General features: G+C 44.0%; 1 long non-coding RNA gene across 1 annotated transcript in view; it reads left to right on the top strand.

The window, feature by feature from the left end:
* Positions 1-22,996, top strand: part of LOC126992967 (uncharacterized) — a 35,467-nt gene that overhangs the window by 11,594 nt on the left and 877 nt on the right. The gene's annotated exons all lie outside the window — the stretch shown is intronic.

Raw genomic sequence — 22,996 nt, 5'->3', positions numbered from 1 at the left:
AAACAAAAAACAAAAACAAAATCCTGCAAGTCGCTGCTCCAAAAAAAAAAAAAAAACAGTAAGATAAGCAAGATAAGTAAGATAGGCAGCTCAAAGGGAAACACGAAAACAAAAACAGAAAACAAAAAAAAATCCCGCAAATCGCTTCTAAAAAAAAAAAAAAAAAAAAAAAAAAACAGAACGAGAGGCCAAAAAGGGAGGGAGTGCTTGATACTCTCCTCTTGAATGAGTTTAAGTCGTAGGCAAGAGGAAACACAGGCGAAGGAAGGTACTTTTCCGTTAGTATTGCTGTTGTTGTTTTTGTTGTTTTCACCATCATTCATCCCTCCACCTCATCTTCAACCCGTCCATCTTACGTCAGTCAGCACCTTCTCTCCTTCGGCCCTTTATTATTTTTTATCAGGGGTAAGAAGAGGGAGAGAGAAGTGGGTTAGTGGCGAAGGTACAGGTGGGGGGGAAGGAGAGTCAGTGGGAGTGTACAGTTGTATGGCGTAAGTTCGTTTCCTCTCTGCTCTCCTTCCTCTCCCCCTCTCGTTCGTTCCATACCTCCTCTCGTTCCTTACATCCCCTCTCCTTCTCCCCCATAACTCCCTTTTCTCTTGACCTTCCTTCCGCCCATCTCTCCCACCCCCTACCTATCTCCTTACCCCCCTCCTACCCCCATTGACCCCACCCATTCCTCGCTCCTTATACTCTCAAACATTTCGACACTCACATATCCACATTTGATAAGGCTTTCGTGGAGGTTGTTGTGCTAGTGTTTCCATTTCGGGTATAGCTTCATGAGCCTAGTGAGAGTTTTTATTTATTTATTTTTATACAACAAAGGAGACGGCTCACGGGCAACAGAAAGAGTGTAGGGAACAAAAAGCCCGCTACTCACCGCTCCCACAACAGACAAAAGTAAGGATTGGCCAAGGCTTCCCCGCTACTCACCACTCCCATAACAGACAAAAGTAAGGATTGGCCAAGGCTTCCCCGCTACTCACCGCTCCCATAACAGACAAAAGTATGGATTGGCCAAGGCTTCCCCGCTACTCACCGCTCCCATAACAGACAAAATTAAGGAGTGTCCAAGGCTTCCCCACTACTCCCCGCTCCCACAACAGACAAAAATAAGAAGTGTCCAAGGCTTCCCCGCTACTCACCGCTCCCATAACAGACAAAAGTAAGGATTGGCCAAGGCTTCCCCGCTACTCACCACTCTCATTACAGACAAAAGTAAGGAGTGCCAAGGCTTCCCCGCTACTCACCGCTCCCATAACAGACAAAAGCAAGAAGTGCCAAGGCTTTCCCGCTACTCCCGCTCCCACAACACACAAAAGTAAGGATTGCCAAGGCTTCCCGCTACTCACCGCTCCCATAACAGACAAAAGTAAGGATTGGCCAAGGCTTCCCCGCTACTCACCGCTCCCATAACAGACAAAAGTAAAGAGTGCCAAGGCTTCCCCGCTACTCACCGCTCCCACAACAGACAAAAGTAAAGAGTGCCAAGGCTTCCCCGCTACTCACCGCTCCCATAACAGACAAAAGTAAGGAGTGCCAAGGCTTCCACACTATGAACGTGAAGAATACTCATTGGATCCCGACTCATCTCCGTTGTGGGCCTTGGAAGTAGTTGTTGTCGAACCTAGAAGCATCTGACAATCTTGCCTTCATCTCCTCCACTTCGGTAAGCTCGGAAAGAAGAGAGTGTCAGAAATGAGTGTCTCCGTTCATCAAGGCGTTTTTTAATTGCAGTATCGAATGGCTAAAAGTCTTTCCAAAGGGGAGTATTAAAACGCCATTTGGATTTAGATTGGTTTTAGTTATTTTATCGATTTTCCTCGTGGGCAGTTTTCATGTCATCGGTATATGGAGAATACACACACACACACACACACACACATACACACACACGTACACACAAAGCTACTTTACGCTTGACGAACTGGAGTACCAACGAGGTCATGGATGTATTGCCCTGAAATTCTCATCCTCCTCGAAGTAGATCAAACACATGCGACAATTTATTTTCGTTTTATTGATTTTTCGCTAAGGAGAGCAAAGCAGAAAGTGAAAAAAACAAATTGACGTATCTTTCGGCCACTCTTCTGAACGTTATTTAGAGGAGCAATGAGTAGCGGGCTTTTTTTTTTCATTATTGTTTCCTTTTGTTGCCCTTGAGCTGTTTCCTCTGCTGTAAAAAAAATAGATAAAAAGCTGATCCACAAAAAAAGAGAAAAGGAGATAGACGGTGAAGAAGACGATAAAAATATCTGAGGCAATAAAAGCCTCGAAAAATAAAAACTGTAAGAAAAAACGTAAATCTGTGCATCAAAAGCCAAAAGAAAAGAAAAAAGTTGTAATTTGTTAAGTAAAAAATAGAAATTGTAATTCGGATGTGTAGAAAATGGCAAACTTTTCTTAAATCTAATACTCCTAAAACACACACACACAAAAAAAAAAAATAGAGGAAGAAAAGACAAACTGAACTTAGAAAAAAAATATATACTGGGATGTTCAGTAAAAATAAAGCTCAAAATAATGAACGTTGGGCGAAGTGGACATCAACATCTGAACTAGAGAGATAGAAAACGAAAATCCAGACATCAACAAAGGGCAGACTTTAATATACCGACGATAATGTAGGGCTGGCAAGATCGGGCGACCAACACGACACTCGGATCAGCAATTTCAAACGCGTCTGCCTCTCACACTGACTCTTTCCAAAGGTCACAAGGGAGACATCGTTTTTTCATGAGTGTTTTTTTTCACGTTCATGGTGGCTGCAGATGATTTGTCACACTATCACCAGGGTCATTAAACTATCCATTATTCCACCACTCCTACGAAAACCTTAGTAGCTATATATGCTTTGCCTCATGATCACCAGGGGAATTTAACAAAGGAACACATGATGATACAGAAGTGTTGATCGGAATGTTTGGAAAAAGAGAGAGGAGGGAGGAAGAGAGGGATGGAGGGAAGAAAGAAGGGAAGAGAGAATTATCAAACGATCATGATAGTTCAAGTGAGTGTTTATTAGCTATCTACCATCCCATCACTCCTACGAAAGCCTTGTCAAACGTGTATGGTAGCTATAGATGATTCGTCACACTACCACCAGGGTCATTAAACTGTCCACCATCCCACCACTCCCACGAAAGCCTTGTCAAATGTGTATGGTAGCTAAAGATGATTCGTCACACTATCACCAGGGTCATTAAACTGTCCACTATTCCACCACTCCTACGAAAGCCTTGTCAAATGTGTATGGTAGCTAAAGATGATTCGTCACACTATCACCGGGGTCATTAAACTCTCCACTATTCCACCACTCCTACGAAAGCCTTGTCTAATGTGTATGGTAGCTAAAGATGATTCGTCACACTATCACCAGGGTCATTATAAACTGTCCACTATTCCACCACTCCTACGAAAGCCTTGTCTAATGTGTATGGTAGCTATAGATGATTCGTCTCACTATCACCAGGGTCATTATAAACTGTCCACTATTCCACCACTCCAACGAAAGCCTTGTCAAATGTGTGTGTTGGCCGCCGAAGAGTTTATGAACATGGCTCTTAGTGGAGGACAGAGTCTGAGTACTGTTCTTGTTATGGAGTTTAATCAAGGGTTGGAGTCGAAAGGTTGACTAGAAAAGGGCTTGAGAGCACCGTGATGAGTTCTAAAAGGGAAAGGTTAGTCGTGTCAAGAAAGACGAACACAAAATAACAGGTGAACGTAGTGATCAAAGTGTTGCGAGTTCTAGACACGAAAAGACAACAGTAATTTCTTGAGAATACCCCGAAGAGCACAGGTTACAGCAGCGAAGGTTAGCCAGACATCGAGGAGGACCACTCAAAGCAGATATAGCACAGGAAGTCCAGCAAGTTTCAAGACTCGAAAAGGAGAACACCCCAACGAGCACCTGTTATAACAATGAAAGTTGGTCAAGAGTCGAGAAGGACGACTCAGAACTCCTCTTGTATCTGGAAATGAAAGTCTGGCCAAGTGTCATTTCCAAAAAAGAACCAGATTATTGCCTGAGAAGAAGGACAACTCAAAATGTTATGTTTGTAGTGAAAGTTTAGTCAAATGTCATACAAAAAAAAAAAAAACAGATGGGTACACGAGAACGAAACAAGGAATGTCTGTGAAAGTTAAACCAAATGTCAGAAGGGACAAACTAAGAAGACTTGCAACTGAAGCTTACCAGGTGTCAAAACCGAAGACTAAATTAAAGAGACGAGCGCTCGAAAACATTTCAACCCAACCCCAATCTGTTTTTAGCAGCGAAAGGTTACCAGGTGTCAGAAGAAGACAACGGAGGACAAACTTTTTAGGTACAGCGAAGTGTCAAAACAGCAAAACACAGAGAACAACAAACGAACATGTAAAGGGCAAACATAACAAGGATATTACAAACTTTACTCTCTAGGCCATTCCCTTGTGATCAGTTTCAACGATTCTTCAGCCAGGCTCTGTATTCCCAAAGAGCATTCTATCAAATACCTTTACCCGTGATAGGCTACAACCAGCATGATGATTCTCTGTTATCATTAATATGCTGCAAATATGCCAAGATGAAAGAGTAATTAGAAGTGAAGAATGTGGAACCGAACGAAGGCGAAAGAGTTAGAAGCTGCCGTTTGTTATAAGCTGGCAATACCTGAGAGAGCTTGAAATGCGGACTTAAGAAATATATACCTGTCAGTTATAGAGAGACAACTTAAAGGTATCAAAGTCGCATAATGAAAGACGCCACGTATGAGCACAAAAGACCATCCCTCAAAATATCCGTCATGGTACTGAAAGGTTACCGTTGATAATAAATGAGAGCTTGTAATACTAACTAACTAACGAGGGCTCTAAATAATGCATACCTGTTAACTATGAAAGGTTAGCTGAAAGTTTTAAGGTCGCACGTAGCCAAGCAGCACGGATGAGCCTCAGAGCCAGACACTGAAATATTTGTTGAGACTGAAAAGTTACAGTTGACGATGATACAGTTGGTGATGATACAGTTAATGATGATACAGTTGATGATGATACAGTTGACGATGATACAGTTGACGATGATACAGTTGATGATGATACAGTTGACGATGATACAGTTGATGATTATACAGTTGAGCTTGGAATAGGGCCTTAATATTACATACCTGTTAATTAGGAAAGATTATTAATTATCTAGCGTCTCCGAACAATGTAAAGCGGATGAGCACCAAAGGCAGACGATGGCAAAAATTAGTTGGTGTTCGATTTGGCAATAATGGAGAAAGCTTGTAATTCGTCCTTTGAAGTGAATTATACATACCTGTTAATTATGAAAGGTTGTCCAGGTGTCAGAGCAAAGTAACACGATTGAGGACCAGAATCAGACCCCAAAATATGCGTCTTGACACTAAAAAGCTACCGTTCATAATTATTGAAAACTTGGTAAACCGCCCTTAATATAAATACCTGTTAATTATGCAACGTTGTCCAGGTGTAAGCAAAGTAACACGATTGAGGACAAGAATCAGACCCCAAAATATGCTTCTTGACACTGAAAAGTTACCGTTCATAATTATTGAAAACTTGGTAAACCGCCCTTAATATAAATACCTGTTAATTATGCAACGTTGTCCAGGTGTCAGAGCAAAGTAACACGATTGAGGACCAGAATCAGACCCAAAAATACTCGTCTTCAGCACTAGAATCAAACCCAGAAATACCCGTCTTCAACACTAGAATCGAACCCAAAAATACCTGTCTTCAGCACAAGAATCGAACCCAAAAAATACCCGTCTTCAGCACTAGAATCGAACCCAAAAAATACCCGTCTTCAGCACTTGAATCGAACCCAGAAATACCCGTCTTCAGCACTTGAATCGAACCCAGAAATACCCGTCTTCAGCACTAGAATCGAACCCCAAAATACCCGTCTTCAGCACTAGAATCAAACCCAAAAATACCCGTCTTCAGCACTAGAATCGAACCCCAAAATACCCGTCTTCAGCACAAGAATCGAACCCCAAAATACCCGTCTTCAGCACTAGAATCAAACCCAAAATACCCGTCTTCAGCACTAGAATCGAACCCCAAAATACCCGTCTTCAGCACAAGAATCGAACCCCAAAATACCCGTCTTCAGCACTAGAATCGAACCCCAAAATACCCGTCTTCAGCACAAGAATCGAACCCCAAAATACCCGTCTTCAGCACTAGAATCGAACCCCAAAATACCCGTCTTCAGCACAAGAATCGAACCCCAAAATACCCGTCTTCAGCACTAGAATCAAACCCAAAATACCCGTCTTCAGCACAAGAATCGAACCCCAAAATACCCGTCTTCAGCACTAGAATCGAACCCAAAAATACCCGTCTTCAGCACTAGAATCAAACCCAAAATACCCGTCTTCACACTCGAAAGCTAGCCGGGCAAGTGTCAAAGTCCCAACGAAGCCGATGAGCCACGGACGCATGCAAGAATAGCTGACTAGTAATGAAAGGTTGTCCGGGTGTCTGTCAGCGTTCTTTTACCGTGTGTCTATCAAGGTGCTTCCACAAATATCACGTATTCCAGAGATTGTGTTTTCCGCACGAAGAGCATTGAGGGTGAAGGTACCGTTGCCAGATTATCGTACTCAGAGCATAGTATTTACCGGTTTCTGTCGCCTAACTATTGCCAAGAAACATCAGGTATGAACTATTTTAACGATAAATATAAATGAATCTGGTTATTGGGGACCAGGAGACAGTTTTTGGATCGGATGTCGGTTAATATAAGAGGCTGAGTACGACAATCTGGCAACGTTGGTGATGGTCGAAGAGGTCGCGAGAGACGGTCAGTCAGTCACTCAGAGATTCCCAGAAGTTCTCAGGACTATATTCTCAAACACACATCCATATTGTACAAGGCTTTCGTGGAGGTCATTGTGTGCATTTCCATGGGTAGTTTTATAAGCCAAGTGATGGTTTGACAAGACTTCTGGGAAAAACACTCTTGAGAAACAGACTGAATAACCATTGTGGCCTTTGGAAATTGTTGTAAAGTTCATATTCACAAACATTTCGAGACTCACACACATCCATATTTGACAAGGCTTTCGTAGAGGTTGCTGAGAGGATTTCCATTGGTAGTTTTCCTCCTCGTCCTCCTACTCCTCCTCCTTTTACTCCTCCCTCTACTCCTGCTCCTTCTCCTGCTCCCTCTCCGGCTCCTCCTCTTCCTCTTCCTCTTCCACTATCTCACGCTTCCAATCACAACACAAGAATCTTTTTAATCCGGAATGGAGAGTAAGAAAGAGAAACGGAGAGACAGAGATTGATGCATCTTTTATTTATTTATTATTTCTTTGTTATCAACCGAAATGACGCGAGACAAGGTTGATATTGACGCTTTAATGATTGAAAAGGTCTCTTTATAGATCGATTTTAAACCTTTTCGTGTTTGTTATGATAATGTTGTTTTGAGAGAGAGAGAGAGAGAGAGAGAGAGAGAGAGAGAGAGAGAGAGAGAGAGAGAGAGAGACAGACACAATGGGACGGGGAGAGATAGTGGTATGAATATAGGAGTGTGTGTGTGTGTGTGTGTGTGTGTGTGTGTGTGTGTGTGTGTGTGTGTGTGTATGTGTGTGTGTGTGTGTGTGTGTGTGTGTGTAGGTTTATAAACAACACACATCGCTCTTCCAGGAAAGGCAAATATTGTTATAGTTTACTTAACCAACTTGTGTGTGTGTGTGTGTGTGTGTGTGTGTGTGTGGATACTCCTCACGTCTCTGATAATTGACAATAATCCCTCTCCGCCTCCCTATTGTAGTGGTTGCCATATCTAATCACGCATCGGAGGGCCCCGGTTCGATCTCCACCCTCGTCTGTCGCCCACTCCACCAGCTGTTCATTCTCTTTCGGGCTGGGCGTTAATAGGTGCATGAAGCAACCTGCAGAAGTTGAAGTACGGTAACCCAAATGTCATTCTTGCCGTGCGTCCCGGAGTAGCGAGTCCTCCACCACAGGCTCAAGGATCAGAGAGACGGGGACGAGCGCCGAAGCAACGCGCATCTTAGCTTATAGCCCTGACTTTGCCTCAATGATTATAATTTTCTTTCAAGAGAAGGGTATCTGGACACCTCTCCTCCCGAAATTGACCTCTCTTTCGGCCACCTCTTTGGATTCTTTTTGTGAGCAGCGAGTAGCGGGCTTTTTTTTTATTATTGTTTACTTTTTTTGTGCCCTTGAGTTGTCTCCTTTGTTGTAAAAAAAAAAAAATACTGCCACCAGGTGCTGAATGTTGCGTCTGTACCTGCGTTGTGTAACAGTTCATATCAGGATTTGTGTCATGGAAATTGTTACAGTAATTAGCCTACACAGAGACTCAGCAAAGGCCTTAAAACCATTACTTTGGCCGTTTCATTGCCGTTGGTTTTGGTCGCGTGCTGCCCGTCTGTCGCCTCCCGGGCAGGGCGGCGAGGCAGCGCGGTAGGCCTGGCGTCACCCTTGAATAATAACACGCCAGCTGAAACGGAGTGGCAATGCTCGGCGGGACGTATTTCCTTATTCGTATTTTTTTTTTACAACTAAGGAGACAGCTCAAGGGCACAAAAAAAGGAAACAATAATAAAAAAAGCCCGCTACTCGCTGCTCCTACAAAAAAGAATCAAAAGAGGTGGCCGAAAGAGAGGTCAACTTCTGAACAAGGCAAGTTACGTTAGGTTAAATAATGCATATATGAACTGTTTCTTTCTAATTTTGAGTGGGAATCACAATGAGAGTATTTCCCAGAACACCCCGTGGTTACTTTCAAAGATACAGCCGAGCGTCTTTCCCCGTCCCAGTGTGTATGTCTGTCTGTCTATCTGGCGTCTCGATATCACACACTTGTAGAGAGATTGGAGCTATGCCGGAGGGACGCATATTCCTGAACTATAGCAAAGTTGAGCACCTGGCCCGGTTTAGGATAAGTTAGTTAAAGTTATAACAGGGGAGGTTAGTTCTGATGAGTACTTCTGGCGGGGATATACACTTAAAATAATTAGAGGAGGATTACGTAGTTAGTTTGTGAGCTACGACCCGCGCGTCATCCACGGCTCGGCGCAAACACTTCAGGAATATGCCAGCGTGACGCACTTCGGCCCTCACGCCTTTTCACCCCTCCTGGCCTCGACCTCCCCCGTCCCTCCTTTTTCACGGCCATCAGTCATTACTTATTTTCATCGCTGTATTGACAAACGCGCGTGATTTACTGCCCACTCCCTTGCAGCCTGATGGAGACTGATGCGCCTATTACAGTACTCGCCATGCAAGCCTCGGCCCTTGTTGAAAGATCGGACCGTGTTTTCAGACGCTTTCGGCTCTCACAACAAATATTTTCATAGGCCTCAAAGGGGATTAGTCGGTTTGTCATGTGATTTGTTAAGTTCATGGTGCAAAAGTCCTGTTAAACTATCCCTATAACACAACTTCTACCAATACTTACAAGGCCATTAAGGAGATTGGTCAGGTTTTTATGTGTGTATTTCACGTTCATGATACAGTTTTGTTAGACTATCTCTAGGCTCTTAAAACTACCCATGGGAATACTGACACAACCTCTACCAATGCTTCCAAGGCCCGAAAGGGAATAAATCGGATTCTCAAGAGGGTTGTTCTCGTTCCTGGTTCAGAAGCCTTGTCAAACTATCACTATAGGCTCGTAAAACTACCCATGGGAATACTAACACAATCTCTATAAATACTTTCAAGGTCACAAAAGGATCGGATTTTCATGAGTGTTGTTCTCGTTCATGGTTCAAAAGCCTTGTCAAACTATCACTATAGGCTCGTAAAACTACCCATGGAAATATTAACACAAACTCTATAAATACTTTCAAGGCCACAAAAGGGATAAATCGGGTTGTCTTGAATGTTTTCCACGTTCATGGTGAAAAAGCAGAGTAAAAAGAGGAGCAGCAAGTAGCGTTTTTTTTTGTTTATTATTGTTTCCTTTTTTCGTGCCCTTGAGCTGTCTCCTTTGTTGTAAAAAAAAAGCCTTATAAACCTACCCATGACAATATTTACACAACAACCTCTTCGAAAGCCTTATGCAATGTGGTTATGTCAGGCCCCAAATGTTTGCAAATACGAGACTTAAACACGAAACAAGTAAAGATGCTGGTGGTTGTGGTGAAGGGCAAGGTGTCGATATAAAGGAGGAATGTTTTGAGTCTGGGGGAAAACTTTGTCGTGAGGGATTTGTTTCCTATACAGAGGGCGAGGGTTGAGGGTAGCGGGATGCTTAGCGGGTCAGCGGCAAGAACAAACACATGTTATCTAAAACGAGTGGCCATACCAGACGCGGGTAGTGGGTTCCCTCCAAGCTTACCCACTTATATTAGATAACATGTGTTTGCTCTTGCCGCTGACCCGCTAGGCAACCCGCTACCCTCTACCCTCCCAGCAAACCGCGCGCAGTGTGGCCGCACCTAAGGGAGGGAGAGAGGGGAGGGGCGACGGAGAGCATACAACTGCACACTCCTACTGTCTTTCCTATTCCCCACCTGCACCTTCACCACTAACCCACTTCCTCTTCGTACTATATCCTTGATTAAAAAAAAAAAAAAAAAAAAAAAAAAGCAGGAGCGTTATGTCAGACGCTTCCACCTCGCACATCAACTATTTTCAAAGGTCAAAATGGAGATTAATCGGGCTTTCATGAGGATTTTTTTCACATTCATGGTACAGAAGAAGAGTTAAACAACCACCAGGGCCATTAAACTACCCCTGAAAATGCCCGAAACGCCTGCGAAAGCCTCGTTAAATATGTGTAATTGGGTGACGAAAGGTCTGAGAATACGGGGTCAGATCATCACTTGTTGCTTGGTGTGTGTGTGTGTGTGTGTGTGTGTGTCAACGGTGCCAGATTGTCGTACTCAGCCTCTTATATTTACCAACTTCCCACCCCAAAACTGTCCCCTGGGCCTCAACAACTAGATTAATTTATATTTATCGTTAAAATAGTTAATTCCTGATGTGTCTTGGCAATAGTTAGTCGTCAGAAACCGGTAAATACTATGCTCTGAGTACGATAATCTGGTAACGTTGGTGTGTGTGTGTGTGTGTGTGTGTGTGTGTGTGTGTGTGTGTGTGTGTGTGTGTACCCAGCTCAAACGAGGAAGACATTACAACCAATCCTTCACTTTCCCAATACCCTCTCAATGGCCTTTTATTCTGGTTACTTGTATTGGAGCAGCGTCTAGTGGAATTTTGTTTTGCTCTTTTGTTTAATTGCCCTCGAGCTGTATCCTTTGCTGTATAAAAAAATAGTATTAACCTTTCCCATCGTTCAATACCAATCCTAACCTCGAAATGGCTAAGGTAGACACACATAAGAATAACGAATGAAACAAATATATAAGAATTGATAAGAATAAGAATAATAAATGCAACAAATATATAGAGCAGCGTTACCAGACGATCATACTCTGAACATTACATAGGTCGGTATTATAAGACTTTCGCTTCTCACATCAGGTATTTCTAAAGGTCAAAGAGGGGGTCAGCCGGGTTCTAATGGGTGTTTCTTGAGGTTCCCGGTACAGAGGAAGGGTCACACTACCACCAGGGTCATAAAACTACTCCTGGAAATGCCTACAACTCCTACGAAAGCCTTGTCAAATATGTGTTTCTAGGTTCAGGGTACAGAGGAAGGGTCACACTACCATCAGGGTCATAAAACTACCCCTGGAAATGCCCACAACTCCTACGAAAGCCTTGTCAAATAGGTGTTTCTAAGTTCACAGTACAGAGGAAGGGTCACACTACCACCAGGGTCATAAAACTACTCCTGGAAATGCCTACAACTCCTACGAAAGCCTTGTCAAATATGTGTTCTTGGGCGGGGAAATGTCTTGTAAAACGACCCTACGATATCTGCCTAATAAAAGCTACCCCTCTTTCCCCGCCACACACACATGACGGTAATCAATCAAACTAACCTGAAACTCAATCATCATTACATTCTACACGAGCGGGAAGAATAAATCAACGTTAACTAAGCTGACGTGGTTCGTATTTAGAGAGCATTGTCGCGCATCTGGTAACACTGAACCGGAATCGAGGAGAGGCGTGGAGCAACGTTGCCAGATTGTCGTACTCAGCCTCCTCTGTTTGCCGATCTCCGACCTAAAAACTGTCTCCTCCACCCCCAAAATTGGCTTCATATAAAATTATCGATGAAATGGTTATTTATTGGTGTTTCTTGGCAACATTTATGGGCCTGAAACCGGTAAATACGCGGCTCTGAGTACGATAATCTGGCAACAGTGGTGTGGAGTGAAGCGAAGCAAGTACTCGAGACGTCCCGGGTTGAGGTTCGAGTCTTATATTCCCTGGCTATGGACCGGCAACAGTGGAGGCGGCTCATATCCCGTCCAAACGATGATGATGATGATGATGGACCACATCCTCAAACGCCTCGACGTCTTGGTACATATATCGATTTTATATCCTAGAAAGTGCGGTGATTTCCATGGCTGGTTTTATGACCCCGGTGTAACTCAGACAAGGCCTTTGCGCCATGGACGGGAAAGCACTCATGAGAACCTAGCCTTGTCTGTGGTCTTGGCAAATTGTCTTAATGAGAGTCTAAGGTGTTTGAGAATACGGGTCTTTTTTTTTTTTTGCAACAAAGGAGACAGCTCAAGGGCACAAAAAAAGGAAGCAATAATAATAAAAAAAAAGCCCGCTACTCGCTGCTCCTTGACACCATACTCGACTAGCCTGAATGATGACGTAAAGACACACTGCTCCAGCATTGACACTACATAATTATCCACGCAAGGAAGGTTATCGATACAGAGGAGTGTAGACTCATCCGCCCGCCAATTCTTACGTAACAAGGGGAGGAGAGTGAACTGCCAGCGTCATATTTCAATCTCGGTTGCCTTGAAAACTGATCTTGACGGTGTAACAAGCTTGCGGATGATAAACTTTTAGCATGACGAACAAGAAAATACATAGCCACCAAAACAGTTACTGAGCCCATATTACGAGCAGAAATTTTTCAAGTTAGCTAGGATGGTAAAACGTTCGGAATCTAGTCTGTTTCAGCAAGGGAGGTTATGGAAACAGAGTAGTGTAGACCCACCCGCCCGCCAGTTCCCATGTAATAAGCTTAAAATTTCAATCTTGCTTGCCTCTAGAGCTGAATTTAACGGTATAACAAGCTTGCAGATGATAAGCTCTTAGAATGACCAACAAGAAAATACGTAGCCACCAAAACAGTTACTTGACACATATTACCTCCAGATATTTATTTTAAGTTAGCTAGAAGGGCGGAAAGACGTTCATCTAGTCAGCTTCTGTTAGTACCCTCAATTATGCTTGTAAGTGCTGGAACATGGAGGCGTAAGCACTGACCAATCATATGCCAGTATTATGTCACGTGATCCTGTCAGCCAATAGCAGCAAAGTAGTTCTGATTTTCTCCACCTGGCGGCGCTCTTTACCCCAGTCTGTGCCTCCCCTTCCCCCCGCCAACCCACTGTCGCCCTTTCCTTAATTCGCTCAGGGCAGAAAAGTGTGTGTACTGCGTGACTCGTGACCTCTGACGTACGGGAGTGACTCACGTAGCTGTGTGTGTGTGTGTTTTAGTGACGCTGGGACGCCGTGAAGACTACCGCGGCCTGGTTGCGTTGGAGAAGAGGGTTGTGCGTGTGTGTGTTTGTGTGCGTGTTCAACTAACGAGAACTTTTTTATCAGTCATCGTTTTGGTGTTTGGAGTGGCACGAATGTAATGTAAAGTGTGGTTAGACCTTGGTGTGTGTGTGTGTGTGTGTGTGTGTGTGCGTGTGTGTTCAAGTAACGGGCTTCAGTGATTGTTTTGGTGTTTTAGTTCCGCGAAACCAGCGTAACGAGCCTCTAGGTGTGTGTGTGTGTGTGTGTGTGTGTGTGTAGGCGGAGCAGACGACAATCCGCCCCCCCTCTTCCTAACCCCCAACCACCACCACCACCACCACCTCCAAGTAAGTGTCGACCTCCATCACGTCTCCATATCTATCCTTCATTATTCATTCCCTATCAGCTGATGGATCTGTTCTCGTTCCTCATGTGTTCATTATCGTATTCGTTGATGTATCTATTCTCTTATTAATGTATTGGGGTGTTTCTTTATTACTTTATTGCTGTCGTCACCATTTTTTGCTCTAACGAGGTGATTGGTACTTGAATTATTATGTCTTTATTTTATTGTGGTCAAGATTCTTTTCCTTCAGAATACTGCCGCCTCCGGTATGACAAGTGTAGTTTCATAAGCATAGTAGTAGTAGTAGTAGTAGTAGTGGTATAAAGTAGTGATATGATTATTTTTCAGTAGTTATCCTCCCCCGTCACCCCCTTTCTCTCTCTCTCTCTCTCTCTCTCTCTCTCTCTCTCTCTCTCTCTCTCTCTCTCTCTCTCTCTCTCTCTCTCTCTCTCTCTTTTTCTCAGAAGCGGTCGGTCACTTGTCTTCGCTTTTATTCACGTTGGTAGAGAAGGAGCTTGTTGGGGGAGAGAGAGAGAGGGAGGGAGGGAGAGGCTAAGGAAAGAAGGGAGGGAGGGAGGGGAGTCTAGGGTAAGGAGGATGGGAGGGAGAGTTAGACAGAGCAAGGTGACAAGGGGGAGAGAGGAAGGGGTAGACTGAGGAAGCAAGGGAGGTAAGAGGAGGGGAGAAGGTAAGGAAAGAAGGGGGAAAGGGGAAGAGAGGGGTAGACTAAGGAAAGAAGGGGGGTAAGGGAGGGAGAGGGTTAGGTAACAAGGAAGGGAGGGAAAGGAGGGAGAAGACCGAGGTAAGAAGGGAGAAAGGGAGGAGAGGTCAGGGTAAGAAAGGAGGAGGAGGAGGAGAAGGGAGCTCTTGAGAAGAAAGGGGGGAAGGGTGGAGAGAAGGAGTGAGGGAAGGAAGGAAGATGAAGATACTTGCCCATAAAGGAAAGTGGGTAAGAAGGGGAAAGGGAAGAAAGGGAGGGGGAAGGGAGAGAAGCGGGGAAAAGATAGGAAGGGAGAGAAATAGTTACGAATAGGAGAGGAAGGGAGAGAAAGGGGAGAAGGAAAATACTGAAAAAGGAAAACATGTATAATTAGGTATGGGAAAAAATAGAACAGAGGAAAGAAAAGACAAGGAAGGAGAAAAGGGGGAAAGGAGAGAGATACTGAAGGAGGAAAACACAGATATTAATGGGAGAGAAAGAAGGAAAAGAAGAGAGAAGGAAAAGAGAGGAAGGAGAAAAAGGGAGAGAGATACTGAAGAAGGAAAACACAGATAATAATGGGAGAGAAAGAAGGAAAAGAGGGAGAAAAGAAGAGAAGGAAAAGAGGGGAAGAAGAAAAAGGGAGGAAAACAGGAAGGAAAACAGAAGGAAAATTATGAGAAAGTAAAAAGAACAAAGAGAGAGAGAGAGAGAGAGAGAGAGAGAGAGAGAGAGAGAGAGCATGAATGGAGGAAAGAACCAAATAAGTCTAGGGAGATAAGAAGGTATTACAGGGATTGGAGGGAAGGAAGAGCTCTTCTCTCCTCTCTCAGGGTACGAGGAGGAAGAGGAGGAGGAGGAAGAGAGGAGGAAGAGGGAGGGAGAAGGGGGAAGAGTGTGCTAATCAACTTATTGGAGAGAGAGAGAGAGAGAGAGAGAGAGAGAGAGAGAGAGAGAGAGAGAGATTCACCAACTTCCTTACCTCTTCTCCTCCCCCTTCAATCCCTTACTTCCTTCCCCTTCAACCCCCTCCTTCCTCCCTTTCTCCTTCATTTTTCTCCATTTCCTTATTTCTTCCTTTTCCTCTTTCCCCTTCTCTATTTCTTCCTTTCGTGGTATTTCTCATTTACTCCCTTTTGCCTCACCCTTCAGTCCCTCTCTCTCTGTCCCTTAACCCCTTCCTCCCCTTCCCCTTTTTATCCTTTTCCCTCTTCTTCCTATTTCTTTATTTTTTCTCTGCTTCCTTCCTTCAGTTACTTTCCTTTCCTTTCCTCTTCAAACCTGCACTTCCTTGCCCTTGACTCCTCCTCCACTTTTCATTCTTCTTCCTTCCCTTTTTTTCTCGTTGTACTTTCACTCCTTCTGCTGCCCTCCTTTATTCACTGTTCTTTCCCCTCCTCTTTCTTCATTTGCTCTTTCACTCCTTCCTCCCTTCCTTAAGTCACATTCCGTTCCCTCACCATTCAGATCTTCACTTCCTTGCACTTGACTTTCCCTTCTCCTCCTCTTTTCATCCTTTTATCTTCCCCTTATTTTCCTTGTTCTTTCATCCCTTCTTCCTTCCTTGATTCACTTTTCCTCCCCCTATCCTTTCAACCCCTCACTTTCTTCACCCCGCCCTCAAGCCCTTTTATCATCCTTCTCATCTTCCCTTTTCTTCCTTTTGCTCTCTCACCTGTTCATTACCTGCCCTAGTTCATCCACTCTCCTTTTCATATATTGAGCGACGTCCCGTAAGAACATAGACCATTATTTATCTCTCAATCAATCCCGCGCGTCGATAGGTCGGTCAGCTGGTGTTCCTCGTAGAGTTTGGTTGTAAGTCGATTCATAGGTTACTTGTATATTAGCCTGTCTTTTGGTGACTTGGGAAGGTCGACGGTTGATCACGGTAAAGTAAAATGGTTCTACAGAGTGTTACGAGTAGTTAGGATTTAGGTTAAGAGTATATTCACTAGTCTTTCAGTGTTTCTTAGGAAGGGAAGTCGAGGGTTGATCACGATATGGTGGTAATGGTTCTACGAGGAGGTGTTACAAGTAGGTTAGTGATAGTTAGGTTAGACGTAGTTAGTAGATATGTTAAAGTATATTTCCCGTCTCAGTGGCTCTTAGGAAGTCGATGGCTGAGGACGATGAAGTAAAATGGCTAATGGCCGTACGAGATGCTGTTACAAGTAGGTTACAGTAAGCCTTTTTATTGGTGACAGAATATTTTTTGTTGCTGTTTTTGTATTTTGTCAAAGAGCTGCCTCCTTTGCTGTAAAAAGAGTTGGGTTGAAAGTATATCCCCTCGTCCTCTAGTGATTCATAGGATGCAAAGTCGAGGGTTGATCACTAACTAAACCACGATGAAATATAGGGTCGCATTTCAAGACATTTCGCCGCCCAAGAACACATATTTGACAAGGCCTTCGTAGGAGTTGTGGGGATTTCCAGGAGCACTTTTATGACCCTGGTGTTAGTTTGACCCTTCTTCTGTACCGTGAACCTAAAGAAACACATATTTGACAAGGCCTTCGTAGGAGTTGTGGGCATTTCCAGGAGTACTTTTATGACCCTGGTGTTAGTTTGACCCTTCCTCTGTACCGTGAACCTTAAGAAACACATATTTGACAAGGCCTTCGTAGGAGTTGTGGGGATTTCCAGGAGTACTTTTATGACCCTGGTGTTAGTTTGACCCTTCTTCTGTACCGTGAACCTAAGGAAACACTCATTAGAACTCGACTGACCCCCTCTTTGACCTTTAGAAATTGTTAATGTGAGAAGCGATAGTGTCTTAAGTATCAACCATAATGTTTAATGGTCTTACGAGGCGTTGTTTACATCTTTGAAATGCGGACTGGATGAACCAAGGAGGGGATATGTCTTGCTAGCGCAGGTAATTGACAAGCACTTACCTGTCGTGATGGAGAAGGCACTTTCCCTTGGTCATGATGTTCTTGGCTTCCTGCAGGAGGTTGGCGTCCTCAACCTCCTGTAGGTTTTAATTGACTTTCTATCGTTGTTTTTATCATGTATTTTATTTTTAACTGGTTTTATATAGTTCTATTAGTTCATTTCTTTATAACGGTTTTAATTTTTAAGTGGTTTTATATAGTTTTCTGGTGTTTTTTTATCATGTTTTTATTTTTAACCGGTTTAATATAGTTTTAACCCTTTGACTACGGATTTCCTACAAGAAGACATCACCAAGCTACAGGAATAGAACAGAAATTGGCTGCTACAATTCAACGAAGAAAAATGTAAAGTCATACACCTTGGGAGGGGATATCCAGCATACCAGTACCACATGGGAAACACTCCACTATCCACCACAGAGCCAGAGAAAGACCTGAGACTATATGTTACCAGGCTACCAGTGAAGGCCAAGTCCGTGCCAATCGCAGCGAACGGGTTAAAATACAAGTCATTTTAAATACATTAGATCCAGCGCCGTATGACCCTGCAATTGAGGCGCCAAGATACAACGCCCCGATAATCAATCAATCAACCTGTTGAGATTCGGTACCTGTGCTCCGATTAGCTCCGTCTTGAAGGTGTTACTGGGCCACTCTCTCTCTCTCTCTCTCTCTCTCTCTCTCTCTCTCTCTCTCTCTCTCTCTCTCTCTCTCTCTCTCTCTCTCTCTCTCTCTCTCCTTGTCTTTCTCTTCTTCTCTCTCTGTTCCTTCCCCTTCATCCCTTCATCCTTTTCCTTTCATCCCTTCACCTCGATTTTCTCTATTTTTCTGCTCTTCGCCTTCCCTTCTCCAACCTCCTTGCGTCTTTGTCTCTCTCTCTCTCTCTCTCTCTCTCTCTCTCTCTCTCTCTCTCTCTCTCTCTCTCTCTCTCTCTCTCTCTCTCTCTCTCTCTCTCTCTCTCTCTCTCTCTCTCTCTCTCTCCCTTCAACTTTCATCTCTCTATCTCCCTTTTTGTTATTCTTTTCTCCTCTCTTCATCCAATCTCTTCTTCCCCCTCCTCGCCTCCTTATCTCTTTCTCTTTCATTCTGTCTCTCTGTTCCCTTCCTCTTCATAGCTTCATCCTTTTCTTCTCCTCCCTCCATCTTTCTCTTTTTCCTACTTTTTTGCTCCTCTTCTGATCCTTTCTAACAGTGGGATCAACAAGAGGGGATTAGAACCCAACTACACTGTGGAGGAGGGATTAACGCATAGCTATGGACGCTTTTACCGAGTGTGCGTGCGTGCGTGTGTGTTTGTGTTGCGTTTGAAGGATCGGATTCCACCGGACGCGTCGACAAAGTGATTAATAAGGGATTTGTGAAAGGGATCAGATGTCATGTGAAAGAGTTAAGTATTTTTGCGTGTTGAAAAGGGTTCCTGTTCTTGTTGTTCTTGTTGTTCTGTTTCTTATTCGTGTTCTCGTTTCTCTTGTTCTTCATTTTACTTTTTTTTTCCTCTTTGTTCTTGTTCTTCTTGTTCTTTGTTCTTATTTTTTTCTCATTATTTTTCTTGTTATTTTTTTCTTCTTCTTTTTCCTCTTCTGTCTTTTTCTTCCTCTTTTCTTCTTCTTCTTCTTCTTCTTCTTCTTTTTCTTCTTCTTTGTCTTCTTCTTCGTCTTCTTCTTCTCGTGTTAAAAAGAATAGTGTGTGATTTCTGAAAGGGATAGTGAAGAGGTTTTGAAATGGATGGTGAAAGCGATCGAGAGAGAGAGAGAGAGAGATTAGATTTTGATTTTGTTTACTTGATTTGAGATATGATTTGAACGAAAGAGTTAATCATTGTGAAATTGTGAGAGGGATGGTGAGTTGGTAACACGTAAATGAAAAAAAAAAGAATGATGAACCTACAGATGAGCAATATTTTTAGGTTTATTGAAGTGCTGTAAATCCATTGTCTGAAGATTGTAAAGGTGAAGAGAAAATGATAGTGTGGGAAGGTGAAGATGATAGACTGTGCTTCGTTTTATAATTTACTGGTGCTGTTCGTTGCTGTCTGTCGTGTGTTTGAAGACTCTCTCTCTCTCTCTCTCTCTCTCTCTCTCTCTCTCTCTCTCTCTCTCTCTCTCTCTCTCTCTCTCTCTCTCTCTCTCTCTCTCTCTCTCTCTCTCTCTCTCTCTCTTCCCCTTATCTCCCCTCCCCCTCTCCCCCTTTTAATCCACCTCACTTTGTTATTTTTTTTTATCTTCCCTCCTCCTCCTCACCTCTCCCCTCCCTTCCCTCCTCCTCCTCCCTCTCCTCCCTCCCTGCCTTTCCCCTCTTCTTCCCCCTCCTCCTCTCCTTCAGTCTAAATTCCCTCTCTCCCTTCACCATTAGTCTGTTCTCCCTCCCCTCTCCCTCCTCCCCCCCTCTCTCCTCTCCATCTCCCTCCCTTTCTCTATCCCTCCATCACCCACGCTCTCCCTCCTCCTCCCCTTCTCTCTGTCTCCCTCCCTTCTCTACCTCTCCCTCCCTTCCCCCTCTCTCACCAATATAAACGCAATAATCCGGCTTGTGCTATCTGGTAATTGTTCACCTAAGCCGGATTGCCAGTCGGTCTTTTTTTATTTATTTTTTCGCATCAAGTGGCGCCAATAATAAATCGTAAATGTAGTGTTTCCATGCTGTTGTTGTTGTTGTTGTTTACTGGGGTGGTTATTGTTAGTATGCTTATCACTAGTTACTTATTTTACTTTATAGTGTGTTTGTGTGTGTGTGTGTGTGTGTGTGTGTGTGTGTGTGTGTGTGTAATTCACCTCTTGGTCTGCTGCGGGTCTCTCTCGAGACAGCCAGCCGTTCCCCTACGGAAGAGCACAGAGCTCGTAGTACCGATCTTTGGGTAGGGCTGAGACCACTCACACACAACACACCGCGACAACGAGGTCACAACTCCTTGCCTGACGTCGCGTACGTACTCACTCTTGGTGAACAGCGGCTACACGTGAAAGAAGATAAACCCAACTTATCTTCACCCGTTCGGGGAATTGATTGAACCCCGGTCCTTCTGGTTGTGAGCTAGACGCTCTACCCCTCAGCTACCGGGCCGTGTGTGTGTGTGTGTGTGTGTGTGTGTGTGTGTGTGTGTGTGTGTGTGTTTTAACCCCTTGGCTGCGGATATCCTACAAGAGGACCTCACCAAGCTACAGGAATTGAACAAAAAGTGGCTGCTACAGTTCAATGAAGAAAAATGTAAAGTCATGCACCTTGTAAGGGAATATCCAGCATACCATTACCACACGGGAAACACACCACTATCCACCACAGAGGCAGAGAAAGACCTGGGAGTATATGTTACCAGGCTACCAGTGAAAGCCAAATCCGTGCCGATCGCAGCGGATGAGGTTAAGTCGCCACTGTTGCATTTTTGGTTTGGAATTTCTCTCTCTCTCTCTCTCTCTCTCTCTCTCTCTCTCTCTCTCTCTCTCTCTCTCTCTCTCTCTCTCTCTCTCTCTCTCTCTCTCTCTCTCTCTCTCTCTCTCTCTCTCTCTCTCTCTCTCTCTCTCTCTCTCTCTCTCTCTCTCTCTCTTCCCCCTCCTCCTCTTAATCCTCTTTCCTCCCCTCTCTCTATCTCTCCCCTTCCTCCTCCTCCCTTCCTCCATTTCTCCCACACTATCTCTTGCCCTTCGCACTCTATATTTTTCCCTCCTTCTCTCTCTCTCTCTCTCTCTCTCTCTCTCTCTCTCTCTCTCTCTCTCTCTCTCTCTCTCTCTCTCTCTCTCTCTCTCTCTCTCTCTCTCTCTCTCTCTCCGCAGACTTTCCTCCCTCCTCCGTGCATTTAGTTTTTATCGAGACAGTTACCCTCCTCCTCCTCCTCCTCCTCCTCCTCCTCCTCCTCCTCCTCCTCCTCCTCCTCCTCTTCCTCCTCCATTTTCTCATTTACCTCCAGCACTTTTTTCCTTCTTTCCTCTCCTTCCTTCCTATGTTTCCTACCTTATATGCTTTATCATCTCTGCTTGTTTCCTTCTCCTCTTCCCCCTCCCCCTCCTCCTCCTCATCACCCGCCGAGGGGGATCACGCCCCTAAAAACTGACACAATATGCGACCACGAAGTGAAAAATTACCTTGATAAACTCGACTTGAACAAGTCAAAGAAACCCAGTGACTTGTTTCTACGGTTATTGTAAAAGCTTCATTAAACAGCACATACTTCAGACACTTACTAGCATATTTAACCGGTCAATACAACTTAACAAAGTCCCCGAACACTGGAAGATGGCGAACGTAACACCGATTTTAAAAGAAGGAGACAAAAGCGTTGCATTAATCTACAGGTCCATAAGTTTGACATCAGTGGCAGGAAAAACACTAGAAAAGATTATTAGAAACAAACTTGTCTAGCACTGATATTTTTCTGGATTTCCATAAAGCTTTTGACAAGGGAAGTTGATGAGACGAAGAGCCTGTAACTCTACTCTGTCCAAGGGAGCTGTGTGAGTGGAGCTCCCACACACATGAGATGAAATGCTTTAATAAGGGGGGTATTAATGAGGTTCTGATGGTAAGAGAACCGGGTAGGACACTTAATAATGGGTTTAAACGAGATAAATTCAGATTCAACAATAACAGGCAAAAACAGGTTCACTAGCAGAGTGGTAAATGAGTGTGACGGGCAGAGCAGTCATGTGGTGAGTGGCAGTACGACAGTCACATTCAAAAATAGATTAGATAAGTTAACGGAAAGTGACGTTAGGTGGTGTTAGGCTCACAGGGGCTCAGGCTCATAGGATCTGTCTTGTACAGCCCTACCGACCTTTTTCAGACTCCTTACTTTCTAATGTTGTTGTTCTTATTATTCTTCCTCTTTTTTTTTTTTCTTCTTCTTTTTCTTCTTGTTCCTCCTCCTGACTTATTTCCTGTACTTTTCTTTTTTCTCCCTTGCACCTTGCACTTACCATATTCCTTAACGTTTTTGTCTTCTTCTTACTCCTCCTCTCCTCTCCTCTCGTCTCCTCTCCCTGTTTCTCCCGAGTTACTTCCAGCACCTTTTCCTCTTCCACAACTTCATTTAATGACTTAACACTTTCTCCTCCTCCTTCCTTTCCCTCATACTCCTCCTCTTCCTCCTACTCCTCCTCCTCCTCCAACATAACGGGAAAGAGAGAGACGCGTCGCCTATACAGTCTCTTTCCGTCACTTCCCCTCTGCACTATAATATTTAACAGCCCATAACTCCTCTCTCTCTCTCTCTCTCTCTCTCTCTCTCTCTCTCTCTCTCTCTCTCTCTCTCTCTCTCTCTCTCTCTCTCTCTCTCTCTCTCTCTCTCTCTCTCTCTCTCTCTCTCTCTCTCTCTCTCTCTCTCTCTCTCTCTCTCTCTCTCTCTCTCTCTCTCTCTCTCTCTCTCTCTCTCTCTCTCTCTCTCTCTCTCTCTCTCTCTCTCTCTCTCTCTCTCTCTCTCTCTCTCTCTCTCTCTCTCTC

The sequence above is a fragment of the Eriocheir sinensis genome, unplaced genomic scaffold (assembly GCF_024679095.1).
Source record: "Eriocheir sinensis breed Jianghai 21 unplaced genomic scaffold, ASM2467909v1 Scaffold531, whole genome shotgun sequence".
Classification (NCBI taxonomy): Eukaryota; Metazoa; Arthropoda; class Malacostraca; order Decapoda; family Varunidae; genus Eriocheir; species Eriocheir sinensis.
The sequence above is the reverse complement of the archived record's forward strand: the minus strand, read 5'-3'. Positions and strand labels throughout refer to the sequence as shown.